Consider the following 17,161-nt stretch of genomic DNA (forward strand, 5'->3'; position numbering starts at 1 on the left):
TAATTCATGGGTTATCTTTATGTTACTATTTAAATCCTATGCCTCCTAATAGTGTATGACTGAAGTGATATATGAAGGGATGACTGACACCCCTCAAGGATCTTCATATTTCTAATTTTTCTATAGATTATTGTATTAATTTATATTTATATCGAAAATAACAGCCACTGTTATACAATACATAAATTTGATATCTGTGGTAGAGCTAACGCCAACGCTAACATTATATTGATTTTATTTTTTAAGAGGTTCTTGCAACACTGTTTATATAAATATTAAGTCAGCTGCTGATAATTCTTATAAAACTCCTTATGATTTGTATTTAATAGAAACAATCTTTACCTCTCTAATATATTTTACTGGCAAGACATGGTCTCCATTATCTCGTTCCAATTGTAATTAACTGATTAGAGACGTGAACGTTTCTAACCAGTTTTATAGCCTATCTTTCATTGGTGTTTTTAATAATTTTTGACATTTGACAACAGGTTGAGCAGTATCAAGATAAATCAAATTTTATAGACTGATTCTATTACACGTTAGAACATTCCTTCTCTTTTTAATTGAAGTAAAGCTGTCTAGTAAAATGAGAAGGAACAATCTGCTTCGGGTTTAAAATGAATTTTTTGTTTTTTCATACTGAATTTAACACAATTCTATGATGTGCATTGGCTTTTTTATTGGAGCAACTATAGATAAAAGTAATACTCATGGCGCTGTCAATTTTATATTATTGGAAAATCTTGGCACTATTAAAATCTTAATATCTGTCACATGGTGATTTTGCCAATAAGATGCTCGAGGATAGCTGCATAAAAGTTGCGGTTTGAGATAGCAGATAGAAAATATTTAGAAAACTAAAATTTGTCAGCAATAGATTTATTTGTTGAGCTCTTAGCATCATTTAAGAGGAAAGCTTTTTTAGGAATTTAGCATTCATCCAAGTCAGGTGTTCTGTTTATTTAAGATGTTATTAAATAATTTTAAAATGTTTAAATAGTTCTGACTCATTGTTCACTTGACAGCGTGCTTTGGCTATGAACACTTATTCGTTATTTGCAAATGATTAAAATTTATTACCAAGTGATGTTTTTTAGCTACCAAACCCATTCATGAATAATTCAATAAAAGAGAGCTTTTGAATTGGTGTGTTGGTGGCTTTGAAAGCTTGAGAAGGTCGATTTTGAAAATTAATACAAAAATACTTTTTACTGGTTCAATAATCGAGTTAACTGCGTTTGTGTCTGTTGGTATCTTCAACGAAACAAAGTATGGATTATAGAGTAGCCAGGAGTATGTTGGAACCCAGATGTTCCTAACATTTCCGCTGCATCAGGTTTGCTAGGAGGATATCGAAATCGAAGTTTAAAACAAATCTGCATGTTATTTTAAGTTTATACTTCAATTGCGTTTTGTCGAAATTTTTCAAGAAATTTTGAACCGATCTTAAGTAATAGTGCTGGAATAAAGCATTTTTACTGCAACTTATTTTTCAATGCATTTGTTAAATATGTATCTGTGATTTATTAAATTGTTTGAAATACTATTAAAAATACGCATTTTCAGTCTGTAAACCCCCAGACGGTTCGGGAATATTAAAATATCAATCATTTTATGACAGGTAAAAGAAAACAAACATATTATATTATATAATAAATAATATATAATATTATATAATATATATATATATGTATATATATATATATATATATATATATATATATATATGTATATATATATATATGTATATATATATATATATATATATATATATATATATATATATATATATATATACATATATATATATATATATATATATATACATATATATATATATATATACATCTATATATATATATATATATATATATATATATATTATAATATATATATATATATATATATATATATATATATATATATATATATATATATATATATATAATATATGAATTTAGCATTCATCCAAGTCAGTTGTTTTGTTTATTTAAGATGTTATTAAATAATTTTAAAATGGTTCATCAGTCAAAAGACCCTTATAGTCCTCTATAACACACCAATTATTAAGGTCTTATCGTAATTTGAAATTTAAATCGACAAACTTTATCATGTACGACATAGGACGGATAAGAAGCACATCTTTAATATAGGAAATTGGTCTTTTTAAATGTCTGTCGGGCGGCCGCCATTCCAAAAATAGACGTGACACAGATGAAGAATTTGATTAATATGTTCTCTCGCCTTGGAAGTTACCCAATAAAGTATAAAAGGACGGCTCGGTATAATAAAAAATAGAGATGTAATTTGTTTGCCTTGTAACAGTTCTTGTTCGGGACAATATCAATGAGGAGAAATTTTCCATATTGTAACGGATAGTCCGTAATGGTCTATAAATCTTACTTTTAATTTAAGGGTGAGGTATATAGGTCGGAACGATAAATATTGCGGTTAAAACCCAGCCGTAATTTATTTTATAAAATATGCTCTTCTTGAGACAACTGACGCCTGATATTAAAATAGAAAAAAGTATCTTAAGAATTTTCTAAAATTATTTATAGACATTGTGGCATTGTTACACGTCAATAGTACTTTTTATGAAATACTAGCTATATAGTCTTTCCAATAAAATAGTGAACTCACGTCATCGCAGTTTACTTTAACTTTTAGTTTATTTTGGCTTTGATATATAACAATATTCTTATATAAATACAATAATGGAACAAAAACTTTATTATGAAATATAATTTAATTTAATATTATGGCATTATGGTCTTGAACTGTAGTTAGTTATACAGTCACAATAGTTTGTAGGTTAGAGTCGTTATGTTATATCTACATTAAAATCTTTCGAAAACCGCCTATGGTATACCTTGGAGGCCTAATCTAATTTCCAAGTAATGTGGTTTATTTTCATCAAGGAGCATATTTACCTTTGTATGTTTAAATCTTGTTTTCTTCGTTCGCTGTTCCTTGTCAAGTCGTTGTAATATCACTGTATTTCTCCTTGGTTCATTTCTTTTGATAACTGTGTACATTTTTCTCGATTTAATTGGATTTAATCACTGCGTTCTTATAGTGGAGTTGCAACTATCAAATCGATGATGCAAGCTTAAAAGAATATTTCCTGTTTGCATAGCTTCTTTCTGAAATTAAAAATGAAATATTTGAATGATTATTACCATGAATCCAAACTTACAACAACAAAATATACTGTAACGATCATAAATGTCTTTTATACTTAATCTAGTCAGTTTGAGATTTTTATTATTATCAACTCACTTTTTAAAGATGGCCGGATACTTCTACAAAAGAAAACGATGTTGCAGTTCTTTACTATCTGTGCATCCGTGTACACCACATTTCTACTACCGACTAAAATTATATTAATGACTAATAGTTTAATCACAAAATTGTATAAGAAGCTAAACATATTCCTCCTTACGTAAGACACACTTAAAATGGCCCCCAAAAGAAATAAAGAACAAATGTGCCATAGAAACGAAATTAATCAATCAATTCCTTTCGCGGCTCTTCGCATAGCGATTAAAACAGGTAAAATGTTCAAAATAATGACATCCTAGATATATGCGAAGGACCTAGCGAAAAATTTCTCCAAATTTGCCTATGAGGATAAATCTCCATTTGTTCTGTATTTATACTTCTCTACCGCTTTCATTGGATCAACTGATTTTCGGCAGGAACGCCTTGAAGTGTATCAACATATTGCAGCATGATCGATGTTTTCGTTTCAGCACGATAATGGCCCATGTACCACAAATACCATAGATAAATCGACATAGATACATCAACTGACAGTTGTGATGACAATTTCATACCGGCAATTACATCTAATAATTATTATCCTATGTTTTGAACTATTGTACTTAGTTTCGTGATATTATTTTATATCGGTAATAAAGAAACCAAACCTCCCATATTTTTTAATCTCCTAGAACGTCAACAATCTGGCCCTGGGCAATAAGTATTATTATATGATTTCAGTTATATAATATAAATCTATCTATATAATATAATCTAAAAAAACTCTCCTGTCATGTAGAAGATCACTTCAGTAAGTGATCTGGTGTACAAATTATAATCTAAATCTTATCCTAGATACTATTCTAACTTCTTTCTAGTATATCTTAACTTATTCTAAAAACTATTCTAGCTTATTCTAGAGATTATTAAATCTCAATCTATTTGTCTATTAATCAGTACGTAGGATGGTTTGCGTTTGAGTTATCTTACTCGTCACTGTCATCGCGTACATTTAACTGTTTGGCGAGTGCATTGGGATGCATTAATAGTCTTTCGGAGTACTTCATATTAACACACCGAATTATACTGCTTATGGGTTCTATAGGGATATCGCGTTGAATCAATTTGTTGGACACGTAATATGAGTCATGGGGATGACTCGCACAATTTTATTCTGGAACCTCTGGATCTCCCATATTATTCTTGGAAAATTATTATCGGCCACATAATGGAGTCCATATGGTTCATTTCTATCCATTTATTATCTTGAACCATTGGCAATAATTATTAGATTTGTCTACTAAATGAGCCATGTTGTCCACACAATACTTCATTCTTGTTGTTAGGAAATATTAGGAATTATACACGTGATTTTAACATTATTAACAGGTAGTGGCCAAGGCCAGGACGATTTACCTATTACAGCGAGATTATTGTGAGTTTGAATTGCTCCGGGGAATGGTTTAAATGCTATAGTTATGTTTGTGATTGTACATAGGAAATAATATAAATTTCGACAACGAGAATATATACAATCTCGCCACAAAAAACTGTAAAACGTTCTGGAATGATACTTAATTTGGTTACTTGCCAGACGATAGGTTTGGCGTCAAGGATTATGTTTTGGAGCCCATGTTAAGCCCAGTTGCTACTAACAAATGCAAGAGTTGACCTGACTAAAATACATGTTCACAATAATAATAATGATAACAATAACACCATTATTTTAAAACATAACTGATTGAGCTGATATTAAGAATATTCTAAAATAATTTATCCTGAAATCCTGACTTTCCTGAGTTATAGAACAATATAAGCACGCCCTAATGCTTAAAAAATATTTTTTTGGATCATTAAAATGCCAATTAAATAGAATCTTTCCCATACTGATTTAGCACTAACGATTATTTTTTTGTTATAATAATATATACTGGTAATAAACTGAATGATCTTTTACATCGTTATACATATATAATGAATGTTTTGAAGTTGCATCAAAAGAAGTGGAAAAGTCTTACGTAAATTGGCCTAAATACACCTAAAATTCAATATTATAATATTCAAAAGCAGTTAAAATGTTTTGATAAATAATTGGTTGTGATCTCAAATTATCCCAAAATGTAATACGAAGAGGGTAATGGAAATATTAATACATATATATTTTGCTTTCATTAATTAACCATTTAATGAAACAATCAAGGTACTTAAACAAATATAATAATATAATTTCGAGAACGTATAACAGATTCTTCAGTTCTAATCAAATTATTGGAAGTTTGTCTCAATTGGTTGAACACATATCATATTTTATTTAATTTTTAAGAAGATATGTGGAGATAGCGTGTTTTTCTGCTTGGACTTTTTGTGGATTGTTTCACTGCAAACTTAGCGAATTTGCCTGTTATAATTATTTTTTTTATAACATCTTTATTAGATACGCTTGGTACAATCTTAATTTACAATTAATTTAGTACTACTTTTCCTATTTACTTGGATTAATTAACAAGCAAGACGAGTGCGAGAAAATACATCAGTATGTATTCCTCATTTATAAAATTATAATTATTTATTAATTATTAACTTATAGCTATAGTTTACACTAATAATACACACTAAATGTTCACACAAGTTCGTATGGTTTTGTTCGTTTCAGTCTCCTGACATCCTGTGCGCTGTCCAGCAGTTGTATTGCTTCCACGTTAGAATTATTTAGTAATCTTCTTTCGTGTTTCAAGGCGAAATCCTGCACAACTTCGCAAATCCATTTTATTTCCAGATCATCGTGCAGTTCTTCGTTGGTTACCTAGCGATAGGCATTGGTAATCAATCGAAGAACCTTGTTTTGACAGCGTTGTATGACTAGTTGATTTGATTTTTTGGTGCAACCCCATATTTGCAACCCATAGGTCCAAATTGGCTTTATAATTGTATTATAGATCAAGCTCTTTGATTTTAGATCAAGATGAGAGTATCTTCCGACTAATCAGTACAGTTGTTTTATTTTGGTTCTTATGTGTTTTGCTTTTTGTTTAACGTGATGCTTCCAATTTAATCTACCGTCAAGATGGATTCCAAGGTACCTGGCTGATTCTGCTTTAGGAATAGGGTATCCATTGAGTGATATAATTAAGTTTTTATTATTTCGTCTCAATGCAAAATTAACGTGGACAGATTTGGAGCTATTAAGTTGAATTTTCCAATCTTTTGTCCATTTGTAGATTTTGTTGATTGCCACTTACACTTTTTCTATTTCCTTAGGCAGAGATATATCTCTTGCCATAATAATTGTGTGGTTAGCAAAGGTTCCAAGAAGTGTTTCTTTTATTGTTGGAATTTCAGCAGTGTAGAGCAGATACAGGAGAGGTCCTAAGACGCTACCTTGTGGAACTCCAGCCGAAATATTTTTAAATGTCGAGAACGTCAATTCGTGCGATACTCGATACTGCGATTGATAATAGTTACGCGGTAACAATTTGCTCATCTTACAGATTAATCCCAAATGCCAAACCCGATCAAAAGCTTATGAGACATCCAGGAATATTGCAGGGCAGAATTTCTTTTCCTCAAACGCTCTTTCAATAGCCGCAGTTACTCTGTGCACTTGATCTATTGCTGAATGATAATTAATTAAGTAAAACTTAATTAGAAATCTCAAAAAGAAAACCACGAAGCCCAAAATAAGTTTAATGAAACATTGTATAATATTTACAATATTTTAACATAATTTATATGGATATACAGTATACTATATTATTTTATTTATATAATTTGAATTCGCATCTTAGCCGAGTGCTATTTTTAGATAAACAAAAATTACTGTCTTTATCTACATCATTTGTATTTATGTACGTAATAATCGAGTGGAGTTCATTATTTCACGATATTTTATTTCAAATTTAAGTAGTCTCTATAAATTTACGACCCCGTCAACTTTATCTTTCGTGAGCAGCCTTTAGAAATGCTAATGACGTATTTATATAGCCTCGTTGGTTAAACAGGTCGTCAACTTTGTAGCACCTATAGAGACAAACTTCTATTTGTACCTTTAATTAATATTTAGAGCGTAAGAAAACTGTTATGAACAATATAATCTATAATCATCAAAGTACCAACAACTGTAATAAATAAATAAATTATTTTAAATTATTTTTAAATAGTTTTTCAGTTTATTTAGCATATAAATCCAAGATTTCGAACACTTTTTTCATGGTTTCTTCAGTTCGAAATGTCAAGTATTACTTACTTCCATAATTATTTATTTCCTCTAAATTATTTTTTCATCTTCAGTGATTTTTTAACCCACCTATAAAAAGGAAGAGGCTCTCTGTTCAATTGTAAATATTTTTTGTATTTATTCACTGATTTCTCCATCAATTATGGGCTGATCTTCAATATTCTTTTTTTATTCGAAAGAGTGCATTTCCGACTTGGTCCCATTGGAACCAAGTCAGGATCTGATAGTGGAATCCGGGGAAATCGAATAGGGAAACCCTCAAATTTCAAAGGCGCGTAGTAATGTTTTGACATATTTTTTTATCTAAAATAATCAGATATTTGGGTATAATATTATTTCTGAGCTCTTGTGATGAAAGACACAATTCCTCAACAGTTAGGAGTTAGAAAATATTTCTTTAAATATCATGGGGACGTCCAGAAAACTAATTGTATAGTTTGAAGTTACATAGGTGAGCTGATGATGAAAGTAGGAACTGGACTAGGAGTTTTTAGTAAGGGTTTGCTTACCAAATTCGTTCAGTGCAAATGGCGTTCAGTTTTTGTCTTTAAGCACTAAACATATCATACGGGACGCCGTAGAAATATTGCAGGGTATTGCCTCTCTGGTGTAGTAGTTAGAGCTTTCAGCTCACACGGAGGACGCGGTTTCGGTTCCCGGCGGGGGCAATGACTTCTTGTTGTTCTAGTTTGGTTAGAACATTTGTCAAATCACCTAGGCTAGATAGCAGACCTCGGAGTCTGAAGCGCTCCTTATTTTCAATCGTTGTTTCTCTATTCCTATTTATCCTCATACAGGCTGCACGTTTACATGGCCTACCCATATAATACTTAGTAAAACAACTGCGTAATTTATTAAGTAAATATCTAACACTAAAAAGAAAAGAAAATTGCACCAACTTCAATAAATAAATAAATAAATAAAATCATTTTTAAATTAATATAGTACTAAGAATACCTAGTGTAAGATGTAATTAAAATTTTTTAATTTAGAATACTTACTAATCCTATATATATTATTTAACACAGTAAAAAATTGGATGAAGAACAAGTTTTTTTATTTTTAAATATACTGAAAAGCTCTTAAGAAATTTCGTACTAGAGTAGCTGTTGTCTGGTCATCAATTTTGCTTGTCATATACAATATAAAATTCTGTTTACTCAATCATTTTCGATACACTGCAGTAGCAAGGCGTTTTCAGCGACCCCAGCTGTGCTCCCTTTACTCAATTAGTCGTTACTTTGACGACATCATTAACCGATCTTGATTTCGAACTCTCCAGATACTTTATAAAAATCAACATAAAATTTCGTAAATTTAATATCATAATATGGTATATCATTTCATTATTTTTTCACTTTTTTAAATAATATTATAAATGGCAGTCGTTCATTCGGTTATACCGGGTGAAGCATAATTGTACGAACGATATAACGTGATAAAGTAAGTTACGTAATAACATTGTTAATGAATTTAGGTATCTATATGTTAATCGGCTTTGTGAAGACTTTATTTGTCTTTTGAAGAAGTCGGAGGCACCTGGAGGCGTGAAATTTTGTACAGTTAAAGTTTATATGGAGGAATTATTTTTGGATAATATGGGCTACAAATCAATATATTGCAATAAAATGAAAAACGCCTAAACCAAGTACAATCAAGTAATCAGGATCTGCCGTCAGATCAGTGATACAAAACATAAATAAATTTAGCGCGTAGCTGTGCGGGCTAAGAGTTTGGCACGCCGACAATAACGTAATAGGGTTGAATATCGCTGGGGTAGATGCTTTTTTTTATTTATAAAAGATAATAAAAGATAGGGTTCGTTAAAATTAAGTGAATATTTGTTTGTTATGTTTGAAACGGTGCTAAAGCAGAAAGTGAGTGATAAAAACAATATTAATTGAAGTTGTATAATTTTAAGCAGTGTTTTGTGTTACTTTCGGTTATTTATTCCCATATTGTTGGAATTATTAAAGAGTTTGGTAAGTTTTCAGAGTTTTCAAAATTGCAATATTAATTTAATTTAATATCTGGTGAAGAAAACTAAACAAAGAAAATTAATTTCTTAACAAAACGCTAACCGAATATTGCAGGTAATAAATATGTTAATTTTTGCATCGATAGTTAATATGAATTTTGAATATTCACAGTTATAAAATAGTTTTAGAATTTTAATTGGGATACATGGGAAATAAGACAATGTAGAAAGCAATAAATAAATTAAATGCATAGAAGACAAACTAAAGATGAGCTATCTGCAAGAGCGAGATAGAGGAGTGAATTAAATAAGCAAAAAACAACGCATTTTTATTTTAAAATTGAGGTAAGGAAATTATTCTTTTAATCAGTCTGGTGTATTTATTGTAATATATATTTCTGGTGAGAGATATGGATAAAGGATAAAGACTGTATGAATACATAAAGGAAGTAATGGAAATATGCAGGATTTAAAATTAAACCGTCTACATAATCTGCATACATTAGTAAACATTAGTATTAACAGTACATTAGTAAACATTTTAAAGCACTGATAAATATTAAGGTGTTTAATGATTAAAGTAATAAGATATATGACATTTAATCTTTGGTCCTTTTATCAATTATTTTGATTATTTACTTTATAGACCTAAGTTTTGGAAAATCGATAGTTAATTTAATGATTGTAAATGCAATCGTAAACAAATTTGTATATTTCTTACTATTTTGATATATATGCTAAAGTCAAATATCAATTTCGAAATTGTTTTATTCATATATTTTCTATTATATATAAATATTATAACATAAATCTGACGAAAGATCATGTATACTTTTATTTAATGCCCTAAAGTTGTTACAGTTGTGAAAATAATTTCTTTTATAATGTTTCGTGGAGTAGAAATTTCCACTTATTAATACCTTGTTAATAATTAAAAGTTAACGGAAATAATATATATATCAAATACATTTCTAATCTTATATTGACAATACCGTGAAAATAAATTTTAGTAACATATGATTTTTAAATTAGCCCTTTTACTCTATTACGAAAGAAACATGATTAATTTAATAATATGGTCGAATTTCGATCACAGGGATATAGCAAAGTAACTTTAACCCATTAACTAAAATTATTATTAGATATACAGCAGACGCTCGATAACGTTAACACTCAGACACTTGTCATGGTTGGTGATAACGATTTTAAGCAAGTTGTGGAATTCAACTTCTATCTTTATCTGGTGAGAAATAATCAACACAGTTAGAATTATCACTTAAATAAATATTGATGATAACAATTAATGGGGTACAGTTAAGAATGGAACAAATTTACAACGCTGGTGAAAATGAACTTTTTTGGAAAATGTTAATATAAAAAGTATTTGCTGCATCATTTGAAAAATCTGTTCCTGATAGAAAGGCGGAAAACAACGAATAACGTTTCTAGCTTGTACTAATATTAATGGTTCATATAAAATAAAACCAATAATAATAGGAAAATTAAAAAAATATATATACCCATTTAAAATTTTTAATAGCAAATGTTCTATTCACAATTTCAAGACACATATAATTTATAGATAAATCTACTCATTTTCACGAACAACTAAGTATCAAGAATGGGCCAATTTATATCATTCGTATGCCATGAAAGATAACTGCATTAGTCCAAATAATGGACTAGAACATCATAATACTGACTATATGATACTACCGAAAGTGTGTCCAGTCAAAATAATCCTGAAAACTTATTTGGGGACTTGAAACAGGTGACACTGTGGGAAGCTATTTTAAATTTACATTTGGCCTAGAATGTTCTTTAAAAATGTTGGAACTTGAGCCTTAAGAACTGTTACCTGAAGTGTAATAGGCTTTTATTTTATTATTATTTTTAAAAACCAACTTGAAAGACTACTACGGAATAAAAGTTATTTCTACAAAAAAATTGATGCTTGAAACAGCGTAATTTTAAATGCGCATTAAAACGCTTCAAATCTGTACATGACGTAGCTGTTTTGGACAACGGTTTGTATGTGTACATTTTTTTACAAAATATATCGATAAATCGTTGTACAACAACAACAACGTTTTGTACAAAGATTTATCTTCTGCCTCAAAATAGGCCTGTCACCAGTTGCTGTCCACTCAGATGACGATCGTTTTGATTCCGGAGTAAAGTTATGGATCCACGATTCATCCATTGTTACATATTGACGCAAAAATTCCGGTTGCTTACGTTTAAACATGGCCAAACACTGCTCAGAATCATCAACACATTCTTGTTTTTGGTCAACAGTGAGCACACGCGGCACCCACCTTGAACAGGACTTTCTCATAGTCAAATGCTCATGCAATATAAAACCTACACGTTCTTTTGATATCTTTACGACAATATAATATAAACTTTTCAAGCTATTGTTTCGCTTGAATGGTATTTTTCCCATTAAGAAGCAGTGTAAAATTAAAACACGAAATTGTTTTTGATATATTGTTTTGAAAGTAACAAAAGTAGTATCACTCCTAGCACAATAACTCACAAACTTATGAGTAGAATATCATGAAATTTTAACAGCTTTGTTTTGAAGGTTAATTCTATCTGAAAAAAATAGCGATTGCAATAAAACTAGCGCCTTATGTGTTAGGTCCTGGTATTTTCAACCTAAGTGTCATTATGTTTTCAATCGTTTTTTTAAATAAAGCGTTTATTACTTATATCACTTAAATCACGTTCGAACTTGGTTTAAATTAGTTCATATTAGCGGACGTTTTCTGTATTAATATTTATATAATACATTAATATATAAAAAAACTTATACATTTTATGTTAATATAAAGATTTGTAAGCAATATTATATAAAATTTTTCAGAACTGTTGTATGACAATAGCCAAAGTTACTCAAGCTCGTTTTATATTTATCCCGGAATCGTTAACCTGCTAACCGTTACCAACGGGAACTTTTTGGTCTAAATTCATAATTCAAATAAGCGAAAAGGAAAGGAAAGTGACACTTGACCTGAATAGAAATGAGAGTTTTCAGGAAAAATGCCTGCCAACAACAGGGAAAATATTTTGCCTCACAGTTCCATAACAATATGGAAACAGTAAGGACCTCTATAGTTTTTCCTTAATTTACATTTATATATATATATATATATATATATATATATATATATATATATATATATATATATATTTATGTGGTACTAAAACTTGTACTCAGAACATTTTCAATATAAAATTAAAATTACATTTTATATATAAAATTAATAAAAATACCAAATGTTTGTGTATTAAAACATATTAAAATATATACAAACTATCTCAAGAAGTAACTCTCAGAGTACATTTGGACATCTTGCCACATCAGGAATTAAAGGTTCAGGTATTCTTATTCAATGAAAAAAATTCCAAAGGACCGAGTAAAATAAATTTTATATAATATATATATATAAAAAAAAGAATTATAATTATTTATTTTTACTTTTTGTTCAAACTGTAGTATTAATTTATATTTCCCTTGGTGTTCAAATTTTAATTGTTGTTGACTTAAATTTATCTTTATAAGTTTATAAATACAATAATTTATTTGGCAATATTTTTTTGCCAAAATTACGGATAATTATTTGGAGAATTGATTTATCGGCAGCTATTGCTTTTTATATAGAGATATTTAATCAAAATAACAAATGCTTCTTTAATAAATCGTTATATTATGCTTTATGACAATTTAAACACATGCCTAAACGTTCCTTTATAGACCAATAGTTTTAATTAAAATAATTTGTTTTAAAATCTAGTGATGTCAAGATGTGTAATAATGGCCCCTTGTCGCTTTTATATGACATTATATTACAACTTTTAAATTACATTTAGTTTCTTTGATATTTATTTATCTGAACTATTTTTATCTTTAATTTTTAAGTTAGTGGATTCAAATAAATCTCGATGTCTAGACAAGTAACGTACCAGGTTGAACTGACATTGTCGTCTGAAAAGATATTGTAATTCCATCGAAAATATATTTCTCCACTCCTCCCTCCAAAGAGTTCAACGTATTTGTATCCTCGAATCTGTAAAACGTATTACACAGATCCCTTAACGAATCGTATGTTACTGTTTCTCGATTATACTGAGTTCTACAGTAAGTCTTGGAAATGAAATGGAATTGAACTGGAAATGGAAAAAACACATATGCTTTAACACACATAAAACACATACGTTGTAAAAAGGACGTTATTTTTCGGTTCTATTTAATCCCTTCAGCTTTAATATATTTATACCAAGGATCCCCTAATTTATGAATCCAAAGGTCAAGAGTCACAAGGAGCTAAATCTGCAGAATAAATTGGATGTTGAAATAATTGTCAACATTTTCTTTAGCTTTACGTCCAAGCTGGGGAAATGTTTTTTTGTTGTAAACTAGATCTTTTTATACTATTAGTGTTGAGATGAGAGAAAACAAGGTTTTAAATTAAATACAAGTTATTTTCTCTCTTCTTTGACCAAATTAATACCTAAAGGTGAGTTATTTGTTCTAATTAATAATAAAAAATATATGTACACTCGAAAATATTAATGAGTACGTTGTTAATATTATTCTATTGGTTTTGGTTCTTAATTAATTCTTCACTCACGACATTTTCTTATCAATTATTTCATTAATGCTTTCTTCAATGTTGTTAACAATTCTGCTTCTCGTTATCGATGCACCGTGTTTTATCGCTGAAGCTCCTCCGTCAGATTTAGTTGTGGTGGACAAAACTGGTCTAAGAAACCCTTTTCTGTACTCCGATCCAGAATATCCAGGTAGGAATGACTCTTCCAGCTAGAAACTTCTCACGCCGTTAGAACACGTGCGTTTCGGACTCTTAGGGAATTCTCGAAAATTCTACAATCTCAGATCTTCTTGATATCCGAATTATTATCCGAAACACTTGACAATGAACCGATGGGATAACCCTTTCTTGCTTGGCATGTTATCATCAGACATTCGATACCATGCGATATTATATTTTGTCTCAAGTTATAATTCTTTTCCTATGTCATAAATATTACAAAAATCAGTTAAATGGTCTAGTGAATTAGACCCCTATACTATACAATAGAAAAATGATTACAATTTACGTAAACTTAATTTTAAATGACTTAATATAAAATATACAGTAAAATTGCATCCCAACAATTAGTCTAAAAGTTTACGATACAAAATAACACATTTTTAAAGTGTATACAATTTACAATATTGATTTATTTTTCAATTAATACTTTCTAAATCGATCTCTAAACTCGCTTCAGTGTCGAAGAGTTGGGTTCTTACCATTTCTATTGTTTTCCTGTCACTGTTGAAAAGATTCCCATTCTGTGGCTATAAAAGGGTACATACGTCGGACTTTACGAAAATACGTAAGATTTATATTTAAAATGGTCACATCAAATCCAGGAAACGTATTGGGTAGTATATGTACACTAAAATTGGAGTGATACAGGGAAGATTAGCATGTCTCGTGCGTAAGAACGACACGCAAAATAGAACCCTTTCCCAGGGAACCTATTTTTTTAATAACAGTGAACATACCCTTCTAGTGCAAAGATTTTAATGCGCACATAGCAAAACTCTACAGGAAACTAGACCAATTAAGATGGGAACTGCTGGATGAAAAACAATTTTGGAGATCAAAAGTATATATTATCAAAGTAAAAAAATAATGAATATATCAAGAAGTAAATTATCTATACTCTCCCAAATGATAGAAAACATATATCTGAAACATAGTTTCCTCTTAAAGAACGAACCTCCCTCAATATGCACTGTATGCAGCTGAACAATCCGAGTCAAGCGTATATAGAAGTCATTCGGGAAATACTCACAACTGAGACAAAAATATGGTTTTGGGGACAATGTAAAGGACATCCTTAGTATAAGCAATCTGGTAATTTGATTACCTTCCTCAGATACTTTGCCTTATTCAGGCAGATGTAAACTATCAAAATAAATTAATATTCAGTATGAATATTAATTTATTTTTAATTAAATTTAATTTAAATTAATATTCAGTAAGTGCGCTAAACGTTAACACTCACATCAATCAAATACTAGGACTCGGCTGTTTGTATCCAACAACTATTTATTTTTGTTATATATTTCTAGTTATATATGCTACGTGGAATTATAAATACTACTACAGTTTTGACTCAATTTGATTATGTTTTCGTTTCTCTTCGATAGCTGTCTTAATGGACTGCCGTTGGAGCCTTTTTATTTGTTAGTGATACACTCTATGCTGTTGCTCACAACTGACTATTTCAGCTAGACCTTCTTGCAAACTAATGAAACACTCTACTTTACACTACTTAATTTATTTGCACTAATTACAATTTAAATAAACCAAGGTGATCTTTCATATGGGTCTTTTTGTCTAGTCTTTTCGATCCTGATCTCACGAATTATCGCGAATTTTCAGTTTAACGAACTTAACTGAAAGTTTGAAAAAGTGAAAGAGAATTATATCACCTCGCTTCGAACTAGGTGGCATGTATGATACGCCTTCTCAAAAAGGTATACTGCATTTGACAATCACTTTCTCTTCTAGACAATGGTGAATTATAAAGTTTTTTTCAATTACAATTCCCTTTCCTGTGCAAATAAATAAAATTACAAGATTAAATCAACTAAAGTAAAAAAGAACTGAAATCATTTCCATAACAATATGGAAAGAGTTAAGTTCTCTATAGAGTTTTTCGCAATTTGCGTTGCTGTCTTTCCATACTGCATCGATATGAACAAGTGTTACTTAGAAGATGCTACGTTTGGTGAGTATGTTGGATGTAGCATTCGAACACAACGATTTATTATTAACTCTTGCGGACAAGCGTTGTCATGCAACATGATTTTGCGATTGTTACTGTAATCACTGTTTTTTTTGCAATAATACGTCGTTTAATTTCCTCAATTGACGTCGGTATTGACACAACATTTTAGTGGTCTTGGCATATACACAGGAACTTGTGCTTGAAATTGCTGCAATAAATTCATTTTGCAATGCTTGCCAGTTATTTGAAGAGTCTCTCTTTTCTTTTTTTCTTCGTCTGTTACCTTTTACATGCGCTATAGTATATCTTAATTTAAAGTATTATTGGTAACTTGATATCTATTAAAAAATTACAAAATTACTTTTTTGCAACCAAATATTATCTCCTATAATTATAACTTATTTCTTTAAGAGCCATAAATAAATTCACCTACAGTTTGTAGAGTATAGCTTACATTTGTTGTAGTCGAATTCTTTTTGATATTTACTTGTAGCCAATAAAAGCAGAAGAGGCATTTTTTATCTCCAAAAACTAGCCCTTCCAGAAAAGTTTCTCCCTTCTGTGCTGTTAAAGATTTTCCTAAATAAGCAGAATCATTTTTTACCAACAAAAGAAGTATAGTACCTAACAGTGAAGTTCCAACCTTTCATATATTATTATTTATAACGCAGCACGTGTAATACACTGTGTATTCAAATGTTTAATATTCGACTGAAAAATTAAGTTGTAACAACATATGTATCACAAGCTTTATAGAAAAACTCGCAATAGGTCATTATATAAATGGAATTATAAATGTATCAATTTTTAACGAGGTTAAAATTTCAGAAAAAAAGTTAATCAAGGGGATATAAATGTATCAAGGTTTAGGA

General features: G+C 29.8%; 1 protein-coding gene and 1 non-coding gene across 2 annotated transcripts in view; both read left to right on the forward strand.

Annotated features, from left to right (window-relative positions):
- The window catches only part of LOC143201507 (adenosine receptor A2b), a 169,423-nt gene that overhangs the window by 88,329 nt on the left and 63,933 nt on the right, over positions 1-17,161 (forward strand). The gene's annotated exons all lie outside the window — the stretch shown is intronic.
- LOC143201828 (U6 spliceosomal RNA) lies at positions 14,925-15,035 on the forward strand. Its single transcript, XR_013007034.1, has one exon. It is a non-coding gene; the product is annotated as a U6 spliceosomal RNA (small nuclear RNA).

This window comes from Rhynchophorus ferrugineus, unplaced genomic scaffold (genome assembly GCF_030347505.1).
Source record: "Rhynchophorus ferrugineus isolate W39M unplaced genomic scaffold, kcgeb_rfMv2 rfM8, whole genome shotgun sequence".
NCBI lineage: Eukaryota > Metazoa > Arthropoda > Insecta > Coleoptera > Curculionidae > Rhynchophorus > Rhynchophorus ferrugineus.